Here is a 21332-nt window from a genome sequence, read left to right as displayed (position 1 = left end):
TTTGAGATTTTGATGAGATAATTAATTAATTTTTAGAATGGTGTTGTAGGGTTGGTGTGAGAGGCCAGATTTGACCAGTTTGAGTATAAAACTGGTAGAATGTTTTGGCTGGACATGACTGGTTTAAATGCTAAAGAGTTTTGGTAGATTTTCTACTGGCAGATGTCCATCCTGTTGCAATCACAAATCCTCACCTATTTCCAACTAAGATAATACTTCCTCTTGGCCAGACATGTTTCTGTGGAAGATTGAAAATTAAGGATGCCATTTGCACGATGGTGATGCTTACAACTACCACATTATGTCAAGCCAAGAAGATAGTAACACAAATACATACACATACATACACACCTGTACACATACAGACACACACATAGCAAATTCGAGCAGGGATATACACAGGGCAAAAGCTAGACAGCAACTGATGCACTTCTACTAATTAATGCTCCTAGCTTGTTGCCAGCTTGTGTGTTCATAACTTGAGACACTGTTCATCACCTGAGATATTTTACTGCTACATAAAGCATTGGTGATGGCTATGTAGAGAAGGACTAATAATTATGCCAAGTTTCATTTATCTCAGCCCTAAGGAAGTGGGTCAGGGGAAATCCTTAATGAGCACTCTTCTTATGTTTAAAATATTGTTTGTAAACCAATTAATTTGTTTGTGATGAGAAACATTCATAAACAGAGGTTTCACCAAACACACACACACACAACAAGCTTCTTTCAGTTTCCTTCATATAGATCTCAGGGAGATTTGGCAGAGCACAGAATGTGTTAAGGTTGGCCCTTTGAATAACAGGTACAACTTGTTTTTGCCAGCTGAATTGTTAGAACTTAAAACAAAATCCCTGACCCATTTCTCCCCAAATTTCAGGCCTTGTACCTACACCAGAAACAATAATTAATATTGTTGCTTATCATTATATAACTTTATGTCTTTTCTCTTCTAATCTCTTTTTCATTCACTCTCAAGATTACACAATAGTTTGATCTCAAACAAAGAATAAAATTCAAGTTATTAGCTCAAATTACTTAGCCTCGTTGCTTTCTCAGACAATGCAAAAAAAAAAAAAATGAAAGTAATGGTGGTGATGGTGATGTGCATATTATGTGATTGTAAGATTGATAAACAGAAAAGTGAAATTATACTCTGCTTTTTTTTTTTGCTTTTTTTTCTTTATAAATACAAGAAATGGTGGTATTGGCAATGCTGTTAGTGGGGAAGACGATTTAGAATTATTGTATTTTCTTGCATGCAATTTGAATTTTTCAGGCCAATATTTACAGCCTAAAAAAGTTGGTGGACCTATACACCAAGACAACTTTGGAGAGCTAGACCATCCATATTGCATGTTGCATGTGAAATCCTGTTGCATGTGACATGCAGCAGGATTTGGAAAAATAGTGTTTGAATAGTTACATTATGTACTATGGTGACTTGTATACTGGAAAATACAGTTTGTACTTATGAACCAACAAAGGAAACCTCTACGTGGTTGCTAGACAAGCGAGAAGTAGCAGCAAAATCTCATTCAGATTGCACCTCTCAGTTTTATAAACATACATGTATTTTCCAGCATACAAGTTGAATTTTTCAGACCAAAATTTACAACCAAAAATCTAGGTTGACTGACACACCAAAACACCTCTGGAGGACCAAAAATTCTATGTGGAATTCCACAGGATTTGAAAAGATAGTGATGATGTCTGAATGATAACACTGCATTTTTTACACTAAATACTACCTCGACTTGTATGCCAGAAAGTTTGAAGTCAGTGTATAAGCCAATAAAGGAAAACTCTATATGGTCACTAGACCTGTTAGAAATAGCTGCTAAATCTCTTTCAAATTGTACCCTTCAGTCTAATATATGTACATACCACATTTTCTAGCATACAAATCAAATTTTTCAGATTGAAGTTTACAATAAAAAAAAAAGTAGGTCGACTTATACACCAAAACATCTTTGGAGGACCAAAAATTCCATGCCGCACGTGAAATGTAGTGATGATATTTGATTGTTTAAATTTCATTTTCTTCGTTATGTAAAATGTTGATTTGTATGCCAGAAAATATGGAAGGTCAAGTGAGTGGACTGAGAACTTAAAATTGTTGGTTAGTAAGGAAATTATCAAATTATAGCTAAACAGGTTAGTAAAAGCATTGTTAGTAAGACAGAAGTTACTAATGATATAGCTAACTTACCAGAAGTTATCAAGAACATCGTTAGCCAGACCGAGGTTACTCTGATCATGACAGAGATTATCAAAAACATGATTAATTGAATAAAAGTTACCAAGGACATGGTTAGCTAGGCAGAAGTTATTAATAACATTGTGAGCTAGACAAAGGTTACTCAGACCATGATTAGCCAGATAGAGGTTACCAAGAACATAGCTTGCTAGACAGAGGTTACTAAGTATCCAGTGAGTTAGGCAAAGATCACCAGAATATGATTAGCTAGAAAGATACATCTAAACTTAATTACATGCATGAAAAGTGAGAATTTTTTTAATAAGATAGTTTTAAAAATTCACTTATTTGTATACATTTGTTGTATTTTTTCCTTCAATATAAAAATTTTTTTTTTGTTCTCTTTTTCTCTTTTTAGGTAAGTTGAAACAATTTTTGCTGTTTATGACAAAGAATTTCAAAGTGGAATATCTTACATTATAAAGGTACAAGTCAAATCACATAAACTTTTATTATTTTTTGACATATTATCTTATATTTTGGTTTTTATTAACTTACTGAAATATGTATCAGACCTCAAACTTTTAGGCATTAAAGTATAGTTCCTGGAAGGGTTTGTTAAATCCAGTTGTCATGAGGTGTGAAGAATGCAACATTTTGGGTGCTTGTTCTTCATCTCTGAGTGTGAAGGTGAGAAGCAGAAAATAACATTGTTGCTTCTATTTTCCAGTCACCTTGTCAGATGGAATTCTTTGAGATGGATGGCAGGGAGGGAAGAAGGTATCTACCACCTGATAATCCAATTCAAATATTTGCAAACGCCATAGTCTTAATTAAAGACAACCAAGGACCAGATGATGGTGTTAAACCAGGCAAAGGTTAACAAGGAGTGTTGATGTGTTAAATAGCAATAGTTATGCAGTAAGACATAAAGATAGGAAGACAGTTGAGTTAGTGTTAACATATTTAATGCGAAGACCATTGGTAAGTCATCGATATAGATTTATGTGATGTGATACTGGTTGATAGGTTGTGTCTTCCACAAATGTAATTATCATCATCAGTGTCGTCTGTGGACATTACTGCCTTGAGTCACCCTAGGACTCATAGAGCTGATTATCCAATTTCCATAGTGTATAAGCGATGAAGATCACAACATCACCCTGAATGGGATGCTGATTGGACTCAGGGATATTCATTTATAGCTTAGTGGTCTGGGTGCAATTTTGTGTGACATGATGTGTTTTGTTCAAGAAGACAATGCACTGCCTAGTCCTGGAAGTGAAACCATGGCTATGGGACCATGAGAGCAACACCCTAAACACTTGGCCACATGCTTTCACGTCACACATGTGAGCTACAGTGGAATTTGAACTCGAAACGCAAAGGATGGGAATAAATACCAGCAGGCACCATCATGATGCTCTACCAATTTACTCCCCAATATCATTTTTCATTGATTCCAGAATGACAAAGCATAAATCTGAGCTTGCCATAGTTTGAACTCAGAAAGCAAGGCATTACCTCTGATGCTCAAATGGCTCTGCAAGTTTATTGACTCTTGGGTGGTGGGCTAAGAAGGAAATGGAGGAACTGGACAAAGAAGGGAAAGGTCCCTGATAAGCGATGTTTAAGGATGATGAATGAAACATCCACGTTTCCAGAGATGAATTATTCAAACCCCATAGAATTCCTCTCAACACATGGCTGTGATGCTTTCCAATTACTTCTGCTCATGATCAGAGATGCACATATCACCAACCATTAGGGGACATACTCAACTGGTTAAAGTCAAGCAACTGACATGCAAATCTGCAGTATTGAGCAGAATATTTGCTGTAACCCATCTTTTTACACCAAGAGAAAACAATGTACATGATAACAATTTCAATCAGTCAATATCAGAAGCCATGGAAGCCACTGCCAGTGCATTTATCATCATCATCATCATCTTCAAAGCATATTTTTACATGTGTGAATGCATGTCATTATCATCATCTCATCATCATCATCAACATCCACATCCTCATCCTCATCAAGATCAACATCACTTTCATCATTACCAACACCATTACCATTACGATGATGATGATGATGATGATGATCAACAACATCATCATCATCATCATTATTACTGTTTTAGCTCAGTTCACTTTTGCAAAAAAAAAAACAAAAAAGAAAAAAAGAAAACTGTACATTCTACCATTGTTCCCTTGAAATGCAAAAAAAAAAATCTTTTATGTTGTGAAATGTTTCCCCTTTGAAAAAATTATGTGCACATTTCATCCTTACATAAGACAACTAACATTTTATGTGTATTTCATATTCATACAAGGCAACTAATATGTTATGCATACATTATTTTCTTTTGTGTGTGTTGGTTGCAAAATGTCTTTGTGCATGTACATATGCACAACTTAGAGGGAATAGCACATTATCTCACTTGTTTAAGCAGCAGAGCTTCTGTATAACTGATGAATAATCTCTCTAATTAAGCCAGCATTAACATATTTAATGTAGGGAGCTTTGTTGAACAAACTAGAAATAATTACATGGTGTGATGGGTAGACTGAAAGAGTGTTAAGTAGGCGTGTGACACTGTATTTAACAAAGGGATAACTGACAAACAATGGAGAAATAATAGTGGTGAGACTGCTTGATAAGTAGACAGAGAAATAGTTAGGCTAGAGTTAACAAGTCTAATGCAATGAGTTGAGTAGAAATAGTTATCTGGTAAGACCATCTTCGGTCATGGATAATCATGGGATTGCACCCAGGAAGTTCCCCTCTGAGGTACAAGTCCGGGCAGGGTTGTTTTATGGAAGACCAGCAGTCACCCATGCATACCAGTTTCCCCCCTCTCTCTCCATGCCAGCGATGTTATCCAAGGGTAAGGCAAAGGCCAGTACAGCTTGACATCAGTGACATCGCAGCTCATTTCTACAGCTGAGTGAAGGCAAATGGCTCAGTGGTTACAGTGTCGGGCTCACAATCTCACACCTATTCTACAATGTCATTCTAAAAGTAAACATTGAAATCTTGAAGCTGTGAGATAAGGCATGATTGGCCGTTGCTTGGTAGCATGATCAGTTGAGGCCATTGCATGATGGAGGTGATAACAAACGACCAAGACCTTTGCACTAAAGAGTCAAACTGGTCCCACTGGGCCCAAATATTCTACCTGTTCTATGTTCAAACCAGCTAGATCTTATACCTAATTTACAATGTCATTCAAAAATAAACAATCTTTTCATTGAAATCTTGAAGCTAAGAGATAATGTATGATTATTTCAAAGGAATGTGAATAAATAAGCATAATATTTGACAAGGTAATCTGAAAACTAAAGGTTTAAAACCAAGCTATATATATCCAGCCCAAATATTCTGTTTCTTTTATATTCAAACTAGCCAGATTTAGTCTCTCATATCCAACCTGCAATGTCATTCTTAAAATCAACCTTCACATCATCAAAATCTTGAAGCTATGAGATCTTGCACGATTAACTCAAAACAATATGAATGAATAAATATTAAATTTGACAGAGTAATCTGAATGTAATTTGCCAAAGTAATTTGTCAGAGTAAATTTGACAGAGTAATCTGAACGCTATAGGGCTAATGCAGGTATCATTGGTAAGTTATCTATAAAGAATTTTGTGGTGAGACATACAAATATATAGGCAAAATTGTTTCTGTTTATCTGGCCGGATAACTGAAGAGATGTTGGTGTGGGCTACCACGCTGGCATCTGAAACTTGGAGTTTTATCATGGCTACTAAATAAGTGTCACATATTTCTACAGATAAATTCCTCTATTTGCATAATATCGAGGTCCCTTTCTTTCTTTTGTTGTCCTTCCTGTCAAATATATATATATATATATATATATATATATAAGGTTGAGGAGGGTATTGGATTTAACCAAACCCCGGAGGATACAGGTAATACCGAGTAAGTGCTGTATACCGACTAGTTTTGCCCCAGTCATTGTATGAACTGGATTGGGGATTATAAGTCGTGTATTAGCATGTATATATATATATATATATATATATAATCAACACATGTCATATATATATATATATATATGTATATTTTATTAATTTGTCTGTATGGCTGGTATTCGCTTGCCACTAATGATGGTATTTTGATAGTACTATCACTCTCATATTTACTTTTATATGTGTGTGTGTGTGTGTGTGTGTGTGTGTGTGTGTGTGTGTGTGTGTGTGTGTGTGTGTGTGTGTGTGTGTGTGTGTGTGTGTGTGTGTGTGTGTGTGTGTGTGTGTGTGTGTGTGTGTGTGTGTGTGTGTGTGTGTGTGTGTGTGTGTGTGTGTGTGTGTGTGTGTGTGTGTGTGTGTGTGTGTAAAAGCATGTCTGTACATTGTCATATTTTCCTCTTAAACCTCCAAAACACATAATTATTTTATTTTCACAATAATAATATCAGTTTTAATTCAGATTTAATTATTGTTATTTTACTAAAGAGAATTTCTGCAGCGCCTTTGATGTTTGGTTTTCAGATAAAGCTTTATTTATTATCTTTGAGACTTAACATTGTAGAACATATCTCATTTTCGATTGACAATATGCTCATGAGATTAGGTCAGTTTATTTCATTTCATAGTCGCACGTACTCTTTAAATAATTGTCTAATTGAAAACATATCTGGTTCTTGTATGTTTCAATTTCATTTATATTGATTCAATTCACAACTCCTGTTTCTGATATACATATTTTTGATTATATATATATGTATGCATGTATGTATGTATGTACGTATACTCTTTTACTCTTTTACTTGTTTCAGTCATTTGACTGCGGCCATGCTGGAGCACCTCTTTTATAGTTGAGCAAATCGACCTTCAGAGCTTATTCTTTGTAAGCCTAGTACTTATTGCATCGGTCTCCTTTGCCGAACCACTAAGTTATGGAAATGTAAACACACCAGCATCGGTTGTCAAGCGATGCTGGGGAGGGGGGGGGACAAACAGACATACAAACATATACACATATATATATATATATATATATATATCGTCATCATTTAACATCTACCTTCCATGCTAGCATCACACACACACACACATAGATATATATGTATATACACACACACATATATATATTTGTGCAACACAAATTCATAAATGTATATATATATATATATATATATATATATATATATATATATATACATATATATATAAATGTAAATATATATCTATGCACATGTACGTATATGAGGAATTTATAAGTGTTGCCTGAGCAGAAAGAAAGAAAATTAATTGATCTGACCACAAGAGTCAAACTTTACATCTCTTGCTAACCAGGTAATCATGTTATGACTAATGTCTAGTGGCCTCTCAAAGAATTTGATTCGCAAAGTAAACCAATATAAATGTCCTTTTGTCTGTCTGGATAAACTTGATGATTTAGTCTTTTCTCATGTCACATGAGAATTGCAGACAATTTAACTGCTACTTAACCATGTTGTTGTGTGTGCACAGATAACGAGAGAGAGAGAGAGAGAGAGAGAGAGAGAGAGAGATGGAGACAGAGGTAGAATAAATATGTAAGTATATACTTACATTCAACAAGAACCAACTGCAAACACAACTGCTGCTTGCACACTTTATTAAATAGTGAAATGGGAATAATAAAACATTAAGATCACATCGCAAGTCGGAAGAAAATAGCAATGAATAACACCAGCAGGAATAAAGATTAATGACTAACCTAAATTTACAATATACAGTTTTTCTTTTCTTTTGGTTGTTGAATGTTTCCAAAAATATTTTATAAAAATGAGTATAAGCATAGTAGGTGTGGCTGTGTGGTTAGACACTCTAACCACTGAGCCATGCAACTTCACCACACACAGCAATAATAATGATAATAATAATAATAATAATAATAATAATAATAATAATAGTAATAATAATAATAATAATGATAATCCATGGATGGAATTTATGAATATTTTAATGCATTGCTACGTGCGTTTCATAAATGGACTTAAAAGACACATATATATCTACTATAATAATACACTTGTGTTTTTTTCCGTCACAACATATGAATGAGAAAGTAGGGGTGATAGATGAATAAGGAAGGAGGGGGTGATGGCAAACTTGGTAGTGGGATGTTGGGAGTTCTACAGGGAAAAAAGAAATCAAGCCGCATTTCAAATCCACGTGAGTATATGTGTGTGTATGTAAAAGTGAGTCATGTGAATGTGTGTGTGTGTGTGTGTGTGTGCAATGGAAGTGGGATAGTGAACATTCAATGCTGAAAAGAAAAATCAAACAGCGTTTCAGCTCTGTGTGAGTATATGTGTGTATGTGTGTGCATGTACAGGGAAAGTATGTGAATTATGTACCTCATTTTGTACCTTATTTATATATAAAATACGACAATTAGGCATCATTTTTGACAGCACAGGACCAGCTAGTATATATATATAGTTGAAATTTACAGAAAAACAACAAGCAGGTGTATTAATTTGATGCTCGGGAAGGTGAGAAAGTCTTTTACGTTTCGAGCCTACGCTCTTCAACAGAAAGCAACATGAGGAAATAATCAGAGAGAGAATAAAAATTACTTTAGGAATTAGCGGTCAATCATATATATATGTGTATGTATGATGGAATCTCCTGTTGAAGATGGTGTATGAGTGTTTAGTAAGAAGACAATAACATTCAACAAGGAATCTTGTAAGAACAACAGAAACAGAACAAAGAAGAGAGAAAAATCTGGTCTTACCAGAAAATAATACTGACGCACAAATAGACAATTAATCATATACTGATACAATACAAAAATTGACACATAACACGAAACTTATTGATTATATACAATTAGGAATTTATTCAATTACTATTGGTATTACTATTATTTACCAATTGATTAAGATTGTTCATCATTTTTTCACTCTATGGAGAAATAGCTTAATTTGCCATGTTTGCATGTGTACTACGTAAGGATATAAATATATTTTATATGTTTATATATATATATATATATATATATATATATATATATATATTCATGTATGTGTGTATGTATGTATATAAATATTTATATATATATGTGCAGGAGTGGCTGTGTGATAAGAAGCTTGCTTCCCAACCACATGGTTCCGGGTTCAGTCCCACTGTGTGGCACCTTGGGCAAGTGTCTACTATAGCCTCTGAAAGAAGGCTGTTGTATTTATATTTGTGTGTGTGTATGTATGTATTTGTATATGTCTGTGTTTGTCCCTCCACCATTGCTTGACAATCGATGTTGGTGTGTTTACATCCCTGTAACTTTTGCAATTCAGCAAAAGAGACCACTAGAATAAGTACTAGGCTTACAAAGAATATGTCAACTAAAGGTGGTGCTCCAGCATGACCATAGTCAAATGACTGAATCAAGTAAAAGAATATATATATATATATATATATATGCGTGTGTGTGTGTGTGTGTATACATATTCACATGCACACACACATATAGAGAAATGCACACAGACACACATGCACACATGCACACTCAAATGCAGCACACACACACACACACATATATATAAAAGGCCTCTCTCGGTTTCTGACTACCAAATCCACTCAACACTTTGGTCGGCCTGGGACAATAGCAGAAGGCACTTGCTCAGGGTGCCACGCTGTGGAACTGAACATGGAACCATGTGGTTGAGAAACAAGCTTTTTACCAAACAGCCATGCCTGCCCCTAATTACACACACACATACATGAAGAAAAATGCAATGTTAATTCTGATTCACGGGAAAGAATTGACACTGAAAACAAAAACCATTCATAAATGCTATAATGACAAGGGCTTGCTGTGAGTTCACAGTGTGAAGTGAGGATAGAATATGAACCATTAATCATTTATTCAGAAGCCTGATACTACTGACTCCTGTATGCATGAATCAAGTCAGCTGTGACAGTTTTTGTGCTATCACTGATTTGAATCTATTGAAATATTGTGTCGTGTTTTCCATACTCTCTAATTAGCTCTAACCCTACTGAAACAGATTCATTGAAGAGATTTAACTCTGTCATTATTTGCAGTTCAGTCAATGCAGAGCGAGGATCAGAACTCTTTTGTGTGGGTGGCGTGGTGTATCTATGGGTATTTGTGATATAATTATTGAGTGGAAGTGTTGAAAGTTGAACTGGAAAGCATTTTATCTCATTTAAATGCAATCACATGTTTCTCTGTGTGAAATACAAACAAACTTTAATTCACAAAGCACTGCTTCTCAGATATCTTTGAAGCACGTCTAGTGAATATTCACAAACTTAAAAGTTGTCGTTTAACCTCAGATCAGCCTTGATCAAGCAGTCAGATCTATGATCAGGGAAGTTCCTGTGACAATCATCTAACTGCTTTTAAACTTGCTTCCCAACCACATGGTTCCAGGTTCAGTCTCACTGTGTGGCACCTTGTGTAAGTGTCTTCTGCTATAGCCTTGGGCTGACCAAAGCCTTGTGAGTGGATTTGGTACACGGAAACTCAAAGTTGCCCTTATATATATATATATATATATATATATATATATATATATAAGATAAACTTCCTTGGAAATGGATGCCTGATGTTCAGTCATATAATAATATAAATAGAATTATGTATATATATATATATATATATATATATATATATATATATATATAAGAGTGTAGGCTCAAAAACGTTAAAGACTTTCTCAATTCCCAAGCATTATACTAATACATCTATTTGTTTTCAACATCACCTGTCTTCGTCTGTTGTTTTTTTTTTTTGTGAATTCTCCCTATATATAATATATATATACACACAATTTAATCATGTCTGGCATTCATACTCTGTGTAAGTTTGATATATTGGTATATAAATATCTATATATCTATATTTAAATATTCATTGTCTGAAAATCTTCAGTCTATACTTTCTTTCTGTTTTCATGTATACATATTCAGATATGTTGTATTTCAAACCCAAGCTGCTATATTTAATTTGTTTCTCCACATAATTGTCTCTCTCCATCTCACTCTCTCTCTCTCTCTATATATATATATATGTGTGTGTGTGTGTGTGTGTGTGTGTGTGTGTGTGTGTGTGTGTGTGTGTGTGTGTGTGTGTGTGTATAACCAATAAAATGTCAAGAGGTATGAAAGATGAATATATTTATTTAACTGGTTGGCATCCTTAGGCTTATGCACATTTCACAGCCTTCTTAATGTGGTAATAATCTCAGTGAGGAATATACAATTATGTTTAGGTGTCTCCATTAATATACATGTTATGCATTATACAATATAAATGTATATCCACAAATCAATGCCAACAAAGAAAGCCAGCTCATCAGATCACCAGGACAATCATGGTTACACCAAAGACTCAGTTCTATTAGAGGATAGCCACACAATTCTCTGAATCCAGCAGTATGTTAAAGATCAGACATAATCTTTTGTGGGCAAGAAATGTAAAATTAAGTTTATTATAAACAAGGCAAACACTTCATAATTTTATAGCTTTCAACATGATACCTGTTAAACAGAAATTATTTGTATTTAATGACAATTTAATAAAATCTAATCATAAGTAACTGAAATTATGCTAAATACAACTAAATTGAAAACCTTTTTGCCCTGGCCATATCGGCAATTCTGAAAACTTTTGGGTGCGAATTTTACATCAGTAGAAGTGTTTTTAAACAAATTTTATCCCAAAAAATCACCTGCATAAATTACACAGGTGTGCAAATTACATGAGTTTCGACAGTATTTTATTTAATGGTTAATCCAGCATTGGAAACCAAGTTTCTGAAACCATACAGCTACACCTGATCATAACTAAAAAAAAAAAAAAAAAAAATGTACCGAGTATGAAATAATGCCTCCATTAGTCAAAAAAAAAAAAAAAAAATTCCATTCGTGGCACCAGCATTGACTCTGAATGAGTCAAGAACATGAAATGGCTGTGATTGAAGTCAATTATCTGGAACATTCTAACATTTATTGTCAGTTGTTCAGCCATAAAAATAACTCTTGTCAAACAACTTAGATTATAACTAATAAATGTTTAGACCTTGTACTGTGATAAATGTTTCTCAATGAAATACATACCATCATCATCATCATCATCATCATCCTCATTTATTTATTTATTTGTTTATTCATTATTTTGGTAACAGAATTTTCCTTTTAGCTGTTATTATTAAACTTCTCTCTTTCTTTCTCTCTCTCTTTTCTTTTCTTGGCTTTAACTTTGTAATAACAATTTTAATGATGACCAATCAACCTTGTTAAATATATTCACTGCCACATACCATCCACCCACTACTACTACTACTACTACTACTACTACTGCTGCTGCTGCTGCTGCTGTTATCACCACCACCACCACCACAACCACCGCAATCACCATCACCACCACCACAAACAATATTCCCTTGTCTTTATTGTTGTTGTTGTTGGTCTTCTTTTGTTTCTTCTCTTCTTCCACCAGCACTACCACCACAATCACCATTACAAACACTACTATTTCTGCTGCTGCTACTACTACTACAACTACTACCACTACAATAGTTCCTACACCACATATAACTGACACTTCTGAATATGGACATCACGCACATGCACACCTACACACAGTGCTGTAGTCGGAATATAAACCAGATGGAAACATCTTAATTAAAAGTATTTTCCATTACAATTGAAGTAATGAGAAATGCTGAAACTAGCAGTTAATTCTTCCACATATCTCATCGGATCATCTTTAACTTAATAAAATCCATTGGACAATGAATTTCTGGATTATATATTTAATTCTACTTACTGGGTGTCTTTAAAAGAATCTACTCTGCTGGGAATGTTGAGGCAAGGTTCCCAGCTTGTGAATACCTTACTTTATTCCATGAGTGGTAACCATTTCTCTTGACTAAGTGAAGGGTCATCATCATCATTATCACCATCACTAACTGACACTCCGTCAGTTACAGAGATGTGAGTTCCAGTTGATTAAATCAACAGAACAGCCTGCTCGTGAAATTAACATGCAAGTGGCTGAGTGCTCCACAGACACGTGTACCCTTAACATAGCTCTCGGGGAGATGTGCTATTACTACTACTACTACTGCTGTTGCTGCTGCTGCTGCTGCTACTACTACTACTACTACTGCTACTACTACTAATAATAATAATAATGATAATAATAATAATGATAATCCTTCCTGCTATAGGCACAAGGATTGAAATTTGTGGGGAAGGTGTAAGTTGATTACATTGACCCCAGTGCATCACTGGTACTTAATTTATCGACCTCCAAAAGGATGAAAGGCAAAGTCAACCTCAGCAGAATTTGAACTCAGAACGTAACGGCAGATGAAATACCGCTAAGCATTTCGCCCAGGGATGCTAACGATTCTGCCAGCTAGCTGCCTTCAATAATAATAATAATAATAATAATAATAATAATAATAATAATAATAATGATGATAATAATTTATTGCTATTTCACATTTATTATATACAATATTGCCACAACAAACCAGCAAGGGAGTTAGCTGCTGCTTTGTTGGTCAATCAGTTGGACAGCAACCAAATCTTCCTTCGTATCACACCTCATTGTCTTCATAATGAAAAGAGCACACATCATATCAGAAGTTGTGGGTTGTAACACTTTAAGCGTGTCTCTGATAATTCTCAGGTGTTTCATGAAATGTAATCCAATCAATTTGCTAGAATATTTGGCTGTGAAACATATTTGAGAAGTGACAGCTCTGCAAACAGTCAGACATGTGACTGGTGAAATGTAATAATATGATGGCTAATTATTGTATATCTTTTTACCTTTTGAGAGCTTGCATGGCCTAGTGGTTATGGTGTTTCACCCAAGATTCCGAGATCGCAGGTTCAATTCCAAGACAGGGTGGTGGTCTCTGTTCTTGAGCAAAAAAACTTCATCCACATTTCTCTCTAATCACTTCGACACCTGACATGTGGTACACTTGTGCACCTATTCAGACAACATCAATTTGATGGAGGGAGTGAACTAGTGTATCAGTCATTTGACTGAGACCATGCTGGGGCACTGCCTTCAAGAATCGACCCCAGTACTTATTCTTTTGTTAAGCCTGCTACTAATATTATTGGTCTCTTTTGCTGAGCCACTGAGTTACAGTGACTTAAACACACCAACAGTGGTTGTCAAGAAATGGTGGGGGGGGGACAAACATAGACACAAACACACACATACACACATGTATACATACATACATATATATATATATATATATGTGTGTGTGTGTATATATGACAGGCTTCTTTCAGTTTCCATCTTCCAAATCCACTCACAAGGCTTTGATCAGCCTGAGGCTACAGCAGAAGACACTTGCCCAAAGTGCCATGCAGTGGGACTGAACCCAGAGCAATGAGATTGGGAAGCAGGCTTCTTACCACACAGTCATGATGTTAAAATTCAGTCAAACTAAAAATACGTCAGACAATCTCAATAACAATAAGCTGCCAGTGTAGAATTAGACAATCTACTAATGGCTCTCAACAGCTAGTACTATTTTGGTATTGTTTCGGATTTTTTTTCTTTTTTTTTCGCCAAATTTCCAACCATGAAGCTCACTGCAGGCAAACACTGCCTGTTTACAACAGATGAGATACAACAGAGTTTGCAAGTTTCTGATGAAGATCAATAGGAATTCAATCAAATGTATCCACAAGATGGCATAGAATCGGTTGAAGATATGAATGATTTTAAGTGCAAATCGATAAATCTGTGCCCCAAGCATGGTTCTCAATCAGCTGACAGTAGCAGTGATGCAACAGTGGTATTAAATCATAGATTACCAATTCCAGATAATATTGCCAGGTATGGCTGTGTGGCTGAGAAATTCCTTTTGCAACTAAATACCATATTTGCTGGTGCATAAGACATGCATTTTTTAAAAATATTTTTAAACATATCAAATAATTGCTATATGTCTCATGTGGCCAGGGCCAGATGAAGACTCATAAAGGCCCTAAGCATTTAAAAGACTTTGGTGCCCCCATCTGTATATGTAATTCGAAATATAAACAATGATAAACTGTAAAATAAAATCTTATTTTTCAAAATGAAACAAAAGCTAGGTGTAGGAGTGGCTGTTTGGTAAGTAGCTTGCTTACCAACCACATGGTTCCGGGTTCAGTCCCACTGCATGACACTTTGGGCAAGTGTCATCTACAATAGCCTCGGGTCAACCAAAGCCTTGTGAGTGGATTTGGTAGACGAAAACTGAAAGAAGCTTGTCGTATATGTGTGTGTGTTTGTATGTCTGTGTTTGTCCCCCCACCATCGCTTGACAACTGATGTTGGTATGTTTAAAATCGAACTGCATTCTTCAAAACTTGCACTAAGAATAAGTACAAAGTTGATGCAGGTAGTTTATCCCATCCCCCTCCAACTTTTAGTTCACGCAATTGCAAAAATAAAAAAAAACACATTATCTATGGGATGACCCAATAGCTGTATGCATGTAGTAGACTGATGTAACACTGGTTTGAAGTAATATTTCCAAACGTGATTTTTTTTTTCCGAAAATATGGAGATATATGCTCGAAGGAACAGCACTGATTGCTTTGGAACCTCAGATCAATAACTGTTAATTACAATAGTGTTATGGATAATTTACTTTATGGAGTCTTTAAATGTACATTATTACATATTAAAGAGAGGGAAAACTTTCTTTAGATGCCTGTTAGTTATAGATGAAGATTAAAGGAAAATCATAATTCAATAAACGTCCAGAGACTGTTAATGTATGCATAGTTATATGCATATGTATGTATGTATGTATGTAGAGGCAAGTGGTTTAGTAGTTAAGAGATTCAAATCACATTCGTAAGGTTGTGATTTCAATATCTGGCAGTGCCTTATGTCCTTGAGCAAGACACTTTATTTTATGGTACTCTAGTCCATTTGGCTGGCAAAACTGAAATGTACTTGTATTTCAAAGAGTCAGCTTTGTCAGCCACCTTGCGATAGTGATGATGATGGTGGTGACGACAACGACGATGATGATGATGATGAATTACGCTATCTGTGTGCTGTACATGTTTTAGATGTGAGCGAAATTTATTTGATATTTTTAACATTTTTTATTTCAATTGTAAAGAAGCATACTTTTAAAGAAGATGTTTTCAATCTCGTCTGTATTATTCCGACAGCAACACAGCACGTGTGTGTGTGTGTGTGCATGTGTGAGAGAACGTGTGTGTGTGTGTGTCTGAGTGCATGACATACATATTTAACAGGCTATTAGAAGCGTCGGGTGCACAAGTGTTGTAACTACAGATACAAAAGTAGGAGTAGCAGTGGTAGTGAGGTTGGTAGTGGTGGTGGTGTAAGTGCAGACACAACTGTTTTAGTAGTAGTAGTAGTAGTAACAGTAGTAGTAGTAGCAGTAATAGTAGTAGTAGTAGTAGTAGTAGTAGTAGTAGTAGTAGTAGTAGTACAACAGTGACTAGTAACGATTGGCTGGTTGTTAAACTTATTCCGAAGTCAAAGCAGGGAACGGAGATAAGTTACTAATGACAGCTAAAAGGAAAATTCTGTTTCACAAATAATAATAATAATAATAATAATATTAACAATAATAATAATGGTAATAATAATGTATCCCATTGAGAATCATTTATCTCAGCACAAAATCTAAACATTTATTAGTTATAATCTAAGTTGTTTGAAAAGAGTTATTTTTATGGCTGAACAACTGACAATAAATGTTAGAATGTTCCAGATAATTGACTTCAATCACAGCCATTTCATGTTCTTGACTCATTCAGAGTCGATGTTGATGTCGGGATTAGTGAGGAATTGAACTCATGTTGTAATCAATTGAAATTGGTGCCATGCGTTTTGTTGGTTTAGCTCCAGGTGCAATGGTAGTACAGCTGTTTTTTTAAACAGAAGGTACGAGTTCAATGCCCATAAGCAGCCCTAAGTATTTTTGTACTATCTAACCCTATGCAAGTGTGAAACATGGGCATTAAGTGATGATGATTATGATGATGATGGAGAGGATGAGAAAAGGGGAAGATGAGGAGGAGGACGATGGGGAGAGTGAGGATATTGAAGAGGAGCAGGATGAAAGGCACAATGAAGATAAAGAGGAGGATGAGGAGGAGAAGGAGGAGGAAGAGCACATGGATGGTAAAGAGGAGAAGGAGGAGGAAGAGCACACGGATGGTAAAGAGGAGAAGGAGGATAATGATGATGATGATGATCATCATCATCATCATCACCAACTACAAGAGTTTTGTTAAACATATTGAGCCCTGTTCTGTTTATCCTCTCGCTTTTATTTGTTTCAGTCATTATACTGTGGCCATGCTGGAGCACCACCTTGAAGAATTTTTATTCAAATGAATCAACCCTGGCAATTCTGTCTTGTTAAACCTGGTGTTTATTCCATTGGTCTCTTTTGCCGAACCACTACATTACAGGGATGTAAACACACCAACACTGGTTGCCAAACAGTAGTGGGGGGACAAACAAACACACACACACACCTATGCAACAGGCTTCTTTCAGTTTCCATCTACCAATCCATTCACAAAGCATTGGTCAGCCTGAGACTATAGTAGAAGACACTTGCCCAAGGTGCCATGTAGTGGGACTGAACTTGGAAACATATGGTTGGGAAGCAAGCTTCTTACTAGACAGCTACCTATTTTTTTTTTTTTTAATGTGGTACATATTCTATTGGTGTCTTTTGCCAAACTGCTAAGTTACTGGACGGATGCAAACCAGCACCTATTGTCAATTGGTGGGATGGGGGGACAACCATAAAACCACACACACACACACACATGACAGGCTGCTTTTAGTTTCCACCTACCAAATCCACTCAGAAGTCTTTTGTTTCATCTCAAGGCTATATAGTAAAAGATGAAGATACTTGCCCAAGGTGCTGTACAGTGGAGCTGAACCGAAGCCCACATGGTTGAAAAAAAGCAAGCTTCTTATCACACAGCCACACCTGTGCTTGTATCTCTCTATATCTCTGCCTTGTCTCATAAAACAAAAAATTAGCTAAAACTAATTAAAAGAAAGGAGAAAACATTCTGATGTCTGCTGTTCATAAATAATCTTGAATTTGATATTTCACTGAAAAAAAATCGAATTACCATCAAAATACGTATATATTATTTTGTTATTACTTTCATTTTTATATCATAGATATAAAATAGCTTTAACATGATTCTACCATAGAAATTCATTTATCATCATCACCATCATCATCATCATCATCATCACCATCACCATCATCATCATTATTATTATTTAAGGTGGTGATCTGGATGAAATGTTACTGTGCCTGGCAAAATGCTCAGCAGCCTTTCATTCGTTTTTTACGTTCTGGGTTCAAATTCTGCCGAGGGCAACTTTGCCTTTTGTCCTTTCAAAGTGAATAAATTAAGTACCAGTTGAGCACTGGGGTCGATGTAATCAACTACTCCCTCCCTCAAACTTCAGGCTTTGTGCCTATAATAGAAAAGACTATAATTATCATTATTATAGGATCTTGCTCAAGGACACAATGTACTGCCAAGAGTGCCTGCATGTGAAATGAACGTGCAAGTGGTTGAGTAATCCACAGAGACAGGTGCCCCTAACGAAGTTCTCAAGTAGATTCAGCATGATACAGAATGCGACAAGGCTGGCCCCTATGGATTATAGGATCAACTCATTTTTAACAGCTGAATGGACTGGAGCAACATGAAATAAAGTGTCTTGCTCAATAACACAATGTGCTGCTAGAAATTGAACTCACAACCTTATGACCATGAGCCAAATACATCCACCTTCACAATGAACAAGAATAGACACCACAAGGCAGTTCACCTGATTCTCAAACAATTTCATCAGTCCATTGTCATAGACTGGGAATTTTTTTATTGACCCCTCCAAAAGATGAAAAGCTAAGTTGACCTAGGCAGGATTCGGACCTAAAGTGCAGAGAGCTAGAAAAATACCACAAGGAATTCCATCCACTACCTTAATGGCTTTGATAATTTGCCACTTTTATGGAACTTTTATTATATCGGTTACAATAGGGTTGTTGTACGAGCTAGCATATCAAACACAGGTATAATTCCATTCATTATCTTTAGATGTTGATGTATTAAGGTCGTAGCTGTTCTAAATGACAATTCAAACACTGGATTGTGTATTTAGAAGCTTACCATTATTCGGTTGTACTTTCCATTCATAAATTAGCGAATGACATTTAGATTTTAAAGAGACAGCAGCAATAATACACTTTTAGTTGTCTTCAGTGTCACATTGACCTTATGCAAAACACAATTCTTTAAAGGAGCTTCTACATGGTCAATTGAATTGCTAGAAATATCAGCCAAATCTTCAATGAATTACATCTAATTCTTTGAACAAGACACATTGAATAGTATAGTATAGGGTAATGGTTCTCAAACAGGGTCCATATCTGATTGCCTTGTGGGGATGGCACACAAGAAAATAGTAAATTAGGGACCCACAATAGTATTTTAAGGGCCCCTGAAAAAATTTTTGCTCCATATGTATATATTGATATGTATTGCAAGAAACAATCAGATCTCTTTCTCTAACATTTTACATAGTTTAAGCTACACAAGTTAATGTGTGAAAAACAAAATAGGAATTTTGAAAGAAGTTTCTATAAAACTAGTTTTTAAACATTAAATGACTATGGTGGGGTCCACCAGAATAAAATAGTATTTCAAAGGGCTCCAGAAATTAAAAAAAATATATAGTTGGGAATCATGTTTTATATAGTTCAACCTACACAAGTTAATGTGTGAAAAACAAAATGGGTATTTTGAAAGAAGTTTCTATAAAACAAAACAAATATATAAACGTAGTTTTTAAACATTGTATGACTAGTGGGGTCTATGTACTGGGGTCAATTCATTTGACTGAAATTCTTCAAAGCAGTGCTCCAGCATGGCCGCAGTCTTATGGCTGAAACATATAAACAATAAAAGATATATATACACGACGGGTTTCTTTCAGTTTCCACCTACCAAATCCACTCACAAGGTTTTGATTGTCCTGGAGCTAATCATATACTAGAAAACCCATGGGGCCTGAACCTCAAAGCATATATTTAGGAAGTGAACTTCTTGATCAGACAGTCATATGAATATAAATCTATTGTAGCTTTTATGAGCCAAAAATTATTTTATAGGAAAAATACTAAAATTTTGAAGTAAAAATATATGCAAAAATATATAAAAATACTAAAATAAAAATACATACATTCCAGTCACAAATTTTAAAAATTGATATATTTATTCAAAAAGAGATGTAAAAATGTAACGAATATATTTAAAATATAAAGATTAAATTGCAAAAGTATTCAATAATTGTGTCTGTGATTTAACATTAATTAGAGGGATTAAAAGAAAAAATTATTTAAATTATAACAGAAATCTTAATTACATCTGATGCTATAATTAATCATTGACAATAGTTCTTTACAATTTATCTTCGATGCACACTCACAATTTCCATAACTATTAGTTATGGAAATTGTGATTGTTATTTTTGTGGGGTTGTTGTTATTATAATTAGTATTAGTATTAGTATTATTGCTATTCCATTATTGCTATTGTTATAATTTTTTTATTTCTATTTTTAATTAAAATTTTTTTTTAAAATTTTTTATATTTTTGCTGTCATAAAGTGGCTGCTTCCTTCCTTGTCTTCCGGAATAGATCTTCATTCTGAAGCTTCTTAAAGTTCCAGCTATAATTACATTGATACTGGCATGCTAGTAAATGCTGCTAAATGTCAGGAAGCCTCTACAGGGTTACTTGATCTGCTAGAAGAAGCAGTTAACTCTTCAAATAATGCCCTAATCTTAGCATCAAACACCTTAACTCTTAAATGATTCAATAAAATGTCATTTTTTTTCCTTAAAGATGTTTACCCTCTTGGTAAACTTTATAATTGTAACAGACTTTGAAATCCTTTTGTTTATATCAGGGGTTCTCAACCATTTTTTAAATCTATGGATCCCCTTGATTACTACTTTATTCTGGTGGACCCCATATAGCCATTCGAATTGGTAAGTGTCTTTATGTATAGT

At 35.0% G+C, this 21332-nt stretch overlaps 1 protein-coding gene across 15 annotated transcripts in view; it reads left to right on the top strand.

Moving 5' to 3' along the window:
• The window catches only part of LOC106870412 (otoferlin), a 532367-nt gene that overhangs the window by 104380 nt on the left and 406655 nt on the right, over positions 1-21332 (top strand). The window lies entirely within an intron of this gene.

Source organism: Octopus bimaculoides, chromosome 23, assembly GCF_046866305.1.
Source record: "Octopus bimaculoides isolate indiv1 chromosome 23, ASM4686630v1, whole genome shotgun sequence".
NCBI classification, from domain to species: Eukaryota; Metazoa; Mollusca; class Cephalopoda; order Octopoda; family Octopodidae; genus Octopus; species Octopus bimaculoides.
The sequence above is the reverse complement of the archived record's forward strand: the minus strand, read 5'-3'. Positions and strand labels throughout refer to the sequence as shown.